This window comes from Zootermopsis nevadensis, unplaced genomic scaffold, assembly GCF_977971745.1.
Source record: "Zootermopsis nevadensis isolate Lab colony 2312 unplaced genomic scaffold, Znev_1.0 Znev_ptg000031l, whole genome shotgun sequence".
Taxonomy (NCBI): Eukaryota; Metazoa; Arthropoda; class Insecta; order Blattodea; family Termopsidae; genus Zootermopsis; species Zootermopsis nevadensis.
Window position 1 is genome coordinate 3,715,839 of NW_028259163.1, and position 11,914 is coordinate 3,727,752.

The 11,914-nt window shown below is 36.3% G+C and overlaps 1 protein-coding gene across 3 annotated transcripts in view; it reads right to left on the bottom strand.

Moving 5' to 3' along the window:
* Nucleotides 1-7,342, bottom strand: part of LOC110827030 (uncharacterized) — a 66,801-nt gene extending 59,459 nt beyond the window's left edge. Inside the window, exon 1 of one of the 3 annotated variants that reach the window (XM_022058268.2) lies at nucleotides 7,122-7,342. The gene's annotated coding sequence lies outside the window, so the exon portion shown is untranslated. Of the gene's footprint in view, nucleotides 1-1,173; nucleotides 1,478-7,121 lie in introns of those variants that run through there. The other 2 variants (XM_022058265.2, XM_022058266.2) reach the window with 2 other exon arrangements.
* Nucleotides 7,343-11,914: the final 4,572 nt, after the last annotated feature.

An 11,914-nucleotide genomic window follows, 5' to 3' on the forward strand; every position in this document is an offset into this window, starting at 1 on the left:
AAAAGTCGCTCGGTCATGGAATCAACAAATTACAACAGACATAACCATATCGTGCAATAAACCAGACATCACAGTTGGAGATAAAAAAATATATTCATTAACTGACGTTTCCACAGCAACTGATACTAATGAAAAAATAAAAATTAATAAGAGGACAGAAAGACACAGCTCATGTGACAACTGAAGGCGAATACAATACGAAATAAGATGGCTGTCTTCTGGGTTGTTGTGCCGTGGAGTGTGGCATAAGTTTACCGACGTTTCAGGGGTCCTTGTTGCCTCCATCGTCGGTAAACTTTTACCAGACTACACAGCACAACAACCCAGAAGACAGCCATCTTCAGACTCATCGCTGTGAAAACCTCAAATCATACATAAACATTATTTGAAGAACATATCTTTCATTTAACACACTAAAAGCCGAGGGGTCCGTTCTGAAATCAGAACACAACACTCTCTGTAAATACCTTTAAAAAAATTAGAAACGGTATTAAATTTTAGTTCATATCATCTTATTATTATTAAGTGTTCTGTCTGACGACAGGTCCATATGAACAGGATCCTTCCATCCTTTTCTCTTCTCGGACTGGGACCTGTTCATACACGTTCTTGGCAGATGATCCAGAAGTGGTTTGCCATTGCCTTCTTCTGTGTGTGAATGGAGTAATTGTTGGGATGCCACGGAGGAAAACTCCGTGTTGCCTAGACCACGGCCTTGCCCAACACAAGTTATAAATTCGGGCACCGCCGGGAATCGAACCCGAGACCCCAGGATTACAAGGCCAGCATTCTAACCGCTAGACCACCTCATCTTATTATTATTTAGTGTTCTGTCTGACGACAGGTCCATATGAACAGGATCCTTCCATCCTTTTCTCGGACTGGGGCCTGTTTATATACGTTCTTGGCAGATGATCCAGAAGTGGTTTGCCATTGCCTTCTTCTGTGTGTGAATGCCACGGAGAAACCGGGGAAGCCTCCGGAGGAAAACTCCGTGTTGCCTAGACCACGGCCTTGCCCAACACAAGTTATAAATTCGGGCACCGCCGGGAATCGAACCCGAGACCCCCAGGATTACAAGGCCAGCGTTCTAACCGCTAGACCACCGTGGCGGTTTTCATATCATTATCAAATTTAAAATTATAAACAATTTCCAACAGAAAATCTACTTACAATGATGGTTGATTCCAGATCAAAATAAACCTTGCAAAATAACTCACGTTAGGGGAGAAAATTTTTGTTCAGTTTTTGTAAACGTAATCGAAATACACTTCTCTGACACACAAAAAGCAAAGCCAGTATTTAACTGTAAAATATCATTATCACAGAAGACCAACAACACGTAATAAGTAAATGTTTGTAAAAGAACACTTTCTTTTCGCTTTGACGACGAATTGCTCGATACGCGATGTTCTCGCCAGACTTGGGTCGAAGCGACTCGCTCCTTTCTAACCTTATCACTCTAGTTTGCTTACACGAACTGGAAATGTGCCAATGCATAATGCAGCGATAGTAGCGAAAACATTTCACATCCTTCCCCTCTTTTGTACTGCTGTTTTATCTCATATCACCGTCGCTTCCACGCCGACTTCTGCGAAACTACGAAATAAACTTCCGTACAACTTCGGCTTCATTCGGAGACATTCGGGTCTTCACCGAAATCAGAAGATAATCATTGAACTCCAACACGGAAAGACAAGAATATGAGGATGTTTTTCTTATGAGTAGCAACTCGGTGTAGTGTGTACTTGTAAAGTATATAAAAAAACGTTTCGGAAGAACATAAAACTTCCATCTTCATGTCTGTAGATTCAGATAGCGGTTAGAAGACTGGCCTTGTAATCCTGGGGTCTCGGGTTCGATTCCCGGCGGTGCCCGAATTTATAACTTGTGTTGGGCAAGGCCGTGGTCTAGGCAACACGGAGTTTTCCTCCGTGGCATCCCAACAATTACTCCATTCACACACAGAAGAAGGCAATGGCAAACCACTTCTGGATCATCTGCCAAGAACGTATATGAACAGGTCCCAGTCCGAGAAAAGGATGGCAGGATCCTGTTCATATGGACCTGTCGTCAGACAGAACACTTTAAAAAAAAAAAAGACAATTGTGTCAAAATAATGTATCATAATAAGACATTTTACGTCATATATTAATTGGCGTTGCAATTGGCTGTTTTTGATCAATTTGATAACGTTCGATCCAAGTTTCGTGTTGAATAGGAATTATATTGACCTGATAAAATTTTATTATCGTCATACAAAATTCTAAATAGAGACCTGTGAAATACTTTGAGAATTAAAATATGTAAAACAATGGACTGACAGACATATATGACGTTCTCATTGTGTGTTCAGTTTATGCTGCAATTAAAATAATTAAAAATAAATATTTAAAATGTCTCAATAACGCTGCCTGACATGAATTTTATTCTATGCGTTGTGCTGTAGAAATAATAAGTCCAGTCGATAAACTTTCATTACAAAAGAGAAAGTTGAATGTCCATTTCAACTTTCTACAAAATTATCTTTGTCATATAGAGCGACAGAAAGATAAAAAGGAGTGTTAAATATCTCATTAGCATTCACTTCCTACAACAAGAATTATGTCCGAAAGTCTGACTAGTGGCAGACAAATTATTTAAAAAATAAATTTATTCTCCCAGCTGTGTTAAGAAACAATAACGCCCACTTAATTAAACTTTTCTTTTACAAATAAGCAACCAGACTTTGCTAAGCACATTGAATTCCAATATTTAAGCAAATTACATGACAATTATAAGTGCGAGAAACAAGTTATACAATGTATTCTACTTTGTTAATGGCGGGAATCCTCCGGAAAGGGATTCCCCACCAAGTTTCCAAGGCTAATTTTTTTATAGCTTTTACTTTAAAACGCGAGTAATTGAAAAATTTACATAAAATAAAACACGAAAATATTTTTAATTACATCTAAACACATCGAAAATGTTATGTGCGTCCTCAAAACAGTATTTCTCAACCGGGGGTACGCAAGTGTGCCAGAGGGGTCCGTCATGTTACGCATTTTAAAGGTCCCGGGTTTGAAGTATCCTCAATAATTTCGTGTTTTCCTATATCTAGCTAGAGAACACTGATTGACTACCCTGAACAGAGAGAGAGACCGCTTATTAAAAAACCCTCTCAAATTAATCATCCTGAGACATCACCTGTCATTGATAACGAGACGTAATTTAGGGAAAGCATCGTTAAATAAACACAGGCCTGAACCGTACATAAACCAATAAAATTTTTGTACAAAACAGATAACATTTAGTTCTAACTTTTAGTACGTGTCCAACGGTAGTAATTTTTCATTGATAATTTTACTTTTTATAGCCACGGTGGTCTAGCGGTTAGAACGCTGGCCTTGTAATTCTGGGGTCTCGGGTTCGATTTCCGGCGGTGCCCGAATTTATAACTTGTGTTGGGCAAGGCCGTGGTCTAGGCAACACGGAGTTTTCCTCCGTGGCATCCCAACAATTACTCCATTCACACACAGAAGAAGGCAATGGCAAACCACTTCTGGATCATCTGCCAAGAACGTATATGAACAGGTCCCAGTCCGAGAAAAGGATGGAAGGGTCCTGTTCATATGGACCTGTAGTCAGACAGAACACTAAATAATAATAAGATGAGGTGGTCTAGCGGTTAGAACGCTGGCCTTGTAATCCTGGAGTCTCGGGTTAGATTCCCGGCGGTGCCCGAATTTATATCTTGTGTTGGGCAAGGCCGTGGTCTAGGCAACACGGAGTTTTCCTCCGGGGCATCCCAACAATTACTCCATTCACACACAGAAAAAGGCAATGGCAAACCACTTCTGGATCATCTGCCAAGAACGTATATGAACAGGTCCCAGTCCGAGAAAAGGATGGAAGGATCCTGTTCATATGGACCTGTCGTCAGACAGAACACTAAATAATAATAATAATAATAATAATAATTTTACTTTAATAATAATTTTCCACTGCGCCGGTTTCTTACAGCGCGGGGCCCGACTTCAACACTGGAGCAATTATTTTTTCCTGATCATCTGTTTTCCCACTATTAATCATCATTCCACAACTGCTTCATACACGTAAGTCGCCTATCGGACCCAGAACTTTGATGGTATCGGAGTAAAGTAATTAAGTCCATAATTTTCCATTGAAAATTCATGTTTCAAGGTCCTTAGAATACGTACCACTTTATCAACTGCAGACATTACATAAATTAGAATTAAAAACGGTTAGTAATTAAGAAGGAAATATCTCTGAACGATAAATTCTGTTTCTTCATTAATACACGTATAAATATTCACAAATAATTTAGGACAATGTAATTACGTAACGTAACCTACATCACGCATTAACTATACAAGAAATGCGTGTAATACTTTATTAAAACTAAATTAAAAAGGCCATTTGGGAGATCTAGGCTTAGGTGAGAGGATAATATTAAAACGGAGCAGATGAGGAAGTTTATTGGATTCATCTGGCTCAGAATATGGTCCAGTGGAGGTATTCTGAATATGATAATGAACCTTCGGGACAATTAATTACTTTATCAGATGAACGACTATCAGCTTACGAAAAAAACATGGAATTATTGTTGGATGAACTAATCGTAGACTGCTTAATGACGCTGTATCAATTGCAGCGATTATTTGGTGACGAATTATCTGAGAGCATGATCACGTGATTACGTTCGGTGAGCTTGAAATGATTTATAAGGAAGTGGTCGTGGCCTGTTTCAAGTGATTATGAAATTCGTGCGGAGGAATACCACAAAACCTCGGTCAGAGTAGACGGTATCCCGGTTAAGATTCAAACCGGGGATTTCTCAAATATAATTCAGAAACTCTGCCATTCGAAATATTATAATTTACTCGCTAAGTTTAATAAGTTATTTCTACTTAATAAAAGACTGTTAAGAATACAGACAAAGTCAAATTGTGAAAAACAACCTAATTTTTTGCTGTGTGAACAATACCATAATTTAGTCTTACGATATTTCATTTGGTCTTCATTGTTATGGGTCTCAAGTCCCACTCCCCCAAATTAGTGTTTTACCTCGACAAGTAAAAACAACAAAGAAAGAATTATGGCTACTTGAGTATATGTCTCATTATGTGTAATCTGTGATAAGGATGTCCAAAACTGTGATAAAAATCAAATGACACCCGCAGAAACCAATAAAATAAAGTATTCCTTGAACATAAATTGCTAGAAAATACATCAACCAACAGGAAACTTTCAAATACTAAAATAGGAAAAGATATGGAAGGATACGGTAGTGTCTTAATTTTAGGTACTGGTCCGGAATTTACTAGGAGGGACTGAGGAACAACACGTAAAACCTCAGTCAAGATAGCGCGGTCACCGGGTCGAGATTTGAACCCGGAAACTCCCCAAACAAAACACTAACGATAACCACCTGCTGTGAAGTTCATTACGAGTATAACACCAACGTTAGAAATTACACTCTTCGGCAACATAGCTAAGTTTCAGCCATGACTTATTTCAACTGGTAAACTACACGTAACATTTACTTTAAGAAGCAGTAACGTTTGCATTTTATTTTTATTGATTTCGTATGGTTCTCACGTCAGCGTAAACAGAGATTATTTACAGCGTTAAACAATCGATCTACGTAATGGTGAAGTGTTGTGTTAGACGATCTTTGGCATCAATGGGTTAATAGTAGCTTTACATGTTCATTGTCATATCAACAATTAAATCAGTTTTGTGCGCATGTTTACAGTATCAAATACCCCGGGTCGATTGGCCACGGTACATCCACTTAGGAACAAGAAATTTGGGAGATTCCTATCTTGCAGTGTTGGCGAAGTATGTCTATATGAAGGTCGATACACGATAACTTAGTCCTTGTTTTAACACATATTTGCATAAAACGACCTCATTCCGCAAAAAAAAAAACATAGTAATTTTCTCAAAATAACAACACAATACCCAACGATGAGTCACTTAGTTACTAATTAAGTAAGAGCGCATGTTTCTGCAGAATGACATTTTCTTCCAGTTCAAATATTCATTATCCCACATGTTGAATACGTCTGAAACGGTTAGTAATACGGGGTTCATATTATTATTATTCATAGTGTAGTTCGTAAGTAAACATCTGCCAATTGTCTGTTAAAACACCTGTTTCAATTTACTGCAAGTAGACGTCAGGCTATCAAAACCACCATAGTAAATTTGTATCCTGCTGCCACAAGTGGCAGAAACATGTACTACTTCGTAAACAACTACGTATGACTCACCTGCCTCGAAGCCTAATCGGCTATCAGACTTCACCTGTTGCTTGCTTATCTTAATATAAGGAAGACAAGAAGCAAATAAACGAAACGCATGGGACAGGGTCCATCTGGGGAAGCTGACAGTATGCTAAGATACCCAAGAATATCCCTGTCCTTTTATGGAACCCAAAGGTTCATTACCATGTTCACAAGAGCCAGCCACTGGTTACTATTCACAGCGACTTTTTCCAGCCTCCTGTCACTTGTTTCATTTTAGGTCTAAATATTCTTAGTGCCCTGTTCTTAAACATCTGCATTGTTATTCCCTTAACGCATGAGAGACCAGGGTAATTAAGGAAGGAATCTGTCGTAGCACAATTTAAGGTTCAAGGACCCGAAGTTTTAACAGGAGATTTTCATGGACCTCCTCAATTATATCAAATTCTATACTTTAAATGTATCTATTCCAATTTTATCAACACCTTTATATGATCACTAACCGTCGACACAAAAACGAATGTTAAAATTAATGTAAATAAAATTGCAGATGAATAAACAAACCTTCAGTGCCAAATGGTACATCCATATCCACGCCTATCATAAATATCCCGAAAAAAAGTATGTTCACCACACGCAATAAATATCGCACATGAATGAAATGCATAAATATAATTAAACACCACACATTACAGGGACGAGAATCTTTCTAAATACACGTTCACACAAATACCCCACGAAACACATCACGGACAGGGCTCAACATTAATTCAAAACACAATGAAACAACCTTCTATGTTTAACGATAAATAGTATTACAGAATACAACCTTAATAGTAATTACTTAGCTTGTACAGAACAAACACTTACCAAAATACAGACATCAACCACAAAACCTAAGAACAGCTCTAACCACGTTTGCCGGCACAATTAACAGAACATGTACGCGCATAAGCGGCGCTACGTGGAACTGCAGAAAACAAATGCAATGCGTCAGCGCATTAAACAACAGATGCTGCCCTCATTAATTCAGACGCAGAGTCTATTTGTCACAGAATAACAATGACTTCCGTTATAGACAAACGGAAGTAAATATAATGATAAAGATAAATAATTTAATGTTTTTGCATACGAATTGTGGACAATTTCGACGAACTTCATAAATACTATACATATTAAATATGGGGAATGCTTAGTCTTCCTGAGCTATCTAAAAAAATTCCCATTAAAATATACATAATTATAATCTTACCCTTTATTTTTTGTGGATGTGAAACTTGCCCCACAGTAGCAAGTGTGAACATGGCTATCTCCTTGAATATTGCAAAATGTAGTCTGGTAGAAACTGGATAACATTTTAATGGAGCTTACTGTCTCCATCATCAATGTGACCCTGATGTGGCATATTCTAAAAGGCAGCATGATACAAATCTTCAAACATCTCATCCTCCTTGATTTGACTGTTCTAACAAAATCTGGGGCTGAACATAAATTAAGACGCTGCTCAAAAATGTTCATCTACTTCACTCCCTCTATCACAATAACTTCCAGGGCAAGACGAGGCAATAAAAAGGTATTTCATTTTAAGTTAAATGTAGTATATAACACCACATTATTTATTCAATGTTCTTTTCTGGCATTAATACATGAGGAATCGTTAAAAACATTGGAACTTCATTAATAAAATAATTTACTGTTGACCTAAACTAAAGAACCATAAATGTGTCACTTCATATACTTCCATATAATTACAGGTAGCTGAACAAAATTACACGAGTTAAAACTTGGATGAACAGTTCAAAGGGGGACGTGGGATAAATCATTTTTCTTCTAACTGTGATAAAGTAAAACACCTTGAAAATAATTCACAAATAATTTCAGCATATCAAGTATGTCCTAAAAATTATTCTTTATATTAACACACTAATCAGTAATCAATATTTGTGGGAAGAAAACAATTACAGACATCATACACAATTTCTATGATATAAATAAACTATTTGTTTTAAAGTGAATAATTCTTCAGTTTTCTCTGCTCTTAATAAAAAAGCTGATAAGGGGCAATTATAGGCACATTATGGAAGTTTAAGAAACCTGAAAAAACATGGCAATGGTATGTTTATATTCCTTATATTTAACAGTAACAAAATCTTTGTTCAACACCCGAATGGATGGAAGAATTATCATGAACTGATACTATTATCAGTATATTGATTATAGCATACAGAGATACAATATCAAAACACAGGCCTCTGGATCAGCATATCTCTATTACACCCAACAGTTACACATCAAGTCACGTTATTAAATTAATACAAAATGCCGAGAACTATTTACAGGGAAAAAAACCCACTCAAAACATTGAAACATATGGGAAAAAAAGTATATGGAAACCTTACAATTTACACCAAAATAATGAGACTTTCATAATAATGTAAAGTGGGCAAAACAAAACACAGCGGCTGCGTTTTGAACACTTCTGCACAAAGCCAAGCCGGTTTAGAGATGATGACGTTCTGCATTTAGGCTGTTGACTGTCGGTAGATGCCAACATTTTGGAGTTGAAGACAAAGACAGTATGTTTCACTGGAACAGTGACATCTACTCAAAAGTCAACACTGCGAATTATAAAATTTTTGAGTTTTTTACAAATACTGTAAATAATTCCAAGTTCCGGCGAGTCGTCGTCATCATTATGAGTCAATTGTGGAAGGACTTGCTAGAAGCGGGATAATAAGCTTTGAAGAAATTTATATTGATAAATAAGTTAACACTAAGTCAAATAACAAATTCACAACAAAGAAGAATGCATTTGGAAAATATTATGAAAAACATTTTATTCTTGTGTGAATTTAAAAAAAAGTCTACCACAAGTGAAAACAATAAACATGAACAGACTCTTGTGGATTATGACACTTGCAAGTTTTCTTCGACTGAGACTGTGATATTTTTACTAAAATTTCATGGGGTAATATTTCAGTTCATGATCCATTTCAGTGATGTAACAGGTTTAGTATCACAATGTTTAAATGTGATTGCAATTAAATTTTTACGTCCTCTTACTTTAAAAATACCTATCTCATCTTATGATAAATTTATTCTGTGTAGCAGTCGTATAAAGCCACTTAATATTAATTTAACCGACATTCTATATTTGGATTACAACCATTCAAATTGACATTCTACACAAATACACATATGCATCACTGCTAATTAGCTAACTAACTAGATGGCTTACCGAACCCGAAGGTTCATCACCGAATTAACCAAAGCCCTCCACCAGACCGTCCTGGGCCAACAAAATCCGGTCTCCTTCAACTCCTATCTCCCATAGATTCCGCCTGACATTATCCTCCCATCTACGTCTATTTCTCTCCAGCTGTCTCTTCCCCTCAGGCTTCCCGACCAATACCTGGTGCACACCTCTTGTCCCATTCATGCGCGCTACATGCCCCGCCCATCTCATTCTGCTCGACTTAATCGACCTGACAATATGCATCACTGCTAGTAACGATATATCTCGTTTTATAATTATAACAGAACGCCAATGTAATTACATTTTCACACAACATACACTGTAAATACCAGAGTAGACATATTTATTCCAATACATATTTTCGAAATGCATCCTTAGGTACGTCATTTTTTTTTACGGGAGTCTTTCAATTCATTTTAAAATTACCAACTCACACAAAATTCTACCTGTTTTAGCTTTAAGATTGTTTGACAATAACAAGGATTACTCTAAATAAAACTGATGTTCATGCATGCTTCAGAGTTTAATCCAGAACCATTACAATAATTTTTATTGTAACACAATAGCTGCATTTTTCAAAAAAATATTGTCATAAAAACATCTGACTAAATATGAATACACATGTAACTGCTTCTCCCCACACCATATTTCTGCAGTATTTTGTGCCCTATCAGCACGTACCAGATCATGTTATGTCCAAAACAGATGTTATAACTACCGTTCCCAATGCACTCCACTGCATAAAAATTGCGTAACGGAAACATGTTTTATAACAGAACTGACTTAGTATTATAATTTCATGAATATTATTTTAAAGACCAAAGCAGCAGAAAACCAGAGCCATAAAAGAGATTTGCAGTCATTTTACCAATTAAATCATCAGTGAGGGTTCTCAAATCCAACCACACCTGTACTGTTACCTTATGAACAAGCATACTATTGACAGTGCAATTCTTGAACACTTCACGTCAACGTTGCGATATAAAAATACGTCTAAACTATTTTTTTTTTGATTACAACAGAAAGACAAATTCTGTCTACGACACAACAAGCAAACATATGCAAAGATTAAACTGAAATGCAAATAAACCTGATTATCCATTGATAAATGTACGAGGACTGCAGTAATTTCCCTAATTTGGAGTTCCCCCGATGCAAACAGGACATTTTAAAGTGGTAAATCCTGGGAAATAATGAGCACCGATATCATAAATTTATAACCAGGACGTTCTCAGCGAAGATAACAAAAACTAAAATCACATTCCCTCACACCTGGATAATCAAGGTTATACTGCAATTCAAACTGAGCATTACTGTACGTTCATAGGGTAATTTTATTTAAAAATTAAGGCAAGGATATATGTCAATATGTCCATACCAACATAAAAATCCACAGTAACATATTCTCATGTTAGCACGCTGTTAACCGAATACCAAGCGCCTCTCACATTAATAAGCATGTCCTACAAATGAAAAATTTTGAAGAAAAAAAAAAATACTACTACTTTCTGAAGAAAAATAAAATAAAATCATATTAACATTTATGTTGTGTTATTAAATAAATGAAACTAATTATGTAACTGTACATAATTATCCTAGAACATGTTACAAATTACATTAAAATCGTAGAGTGCAAAGTCAAACATTCTAGGGTGGGTGGGAAGTAAGTAGGCATTGAGAAATGGTTATAACCTCTATATTTCCAATGCAAAGATTATTTAATGCCTACTTACTTCCCACCCACCCTGTATATAAAAGTTATACAAACTTATACTTATATAAAAAGCAAATTTCTTAATTAACCTGGATGAACACTAATGGTGGAAATATTATGGACTTTGAAGATGACTGTCTTCTAGGATGCTGTGCTGTGTAGTCTGTTGGAAGTATTCTGCACTTGTTTATTGTGGAATAAGAGCCATGACATTAATAAATTTCATTTCAAAACCTACTTACAAATGTTCATAACCTCACTTCCCTAGTAGAATAACATGAAGACCTTACACCACTGATTTCTTTCCTATGTAGAACATTATCACTTGAACAGGAAATGAACCACATATTTTCCAACCAAACCAAATAAAGTACTGTACACATATAAGTTAACAGAAACACAAACAGATACCTGAGCCCTTAAAACAAATATTGTTCAGTTAACCTTAAAAGTTAACTAAGAATAAAATGTAATTATAGTGACATTATTTGCCTATAAATTGTTTGTTAAGCACAAACCAACAATGGGCTAATCTACATTTCAACAGTTACAAGAAATATCAACAGAGATGTCAGCTATTACAGTGGTTAAAACAGAAACTGTCTACACAAAAGCAGGCCAGACATAAGAACAACCTACAGAATTAAAAAATACCTTTCCAAATATGATAACACAATACCCTGACAAAAACTG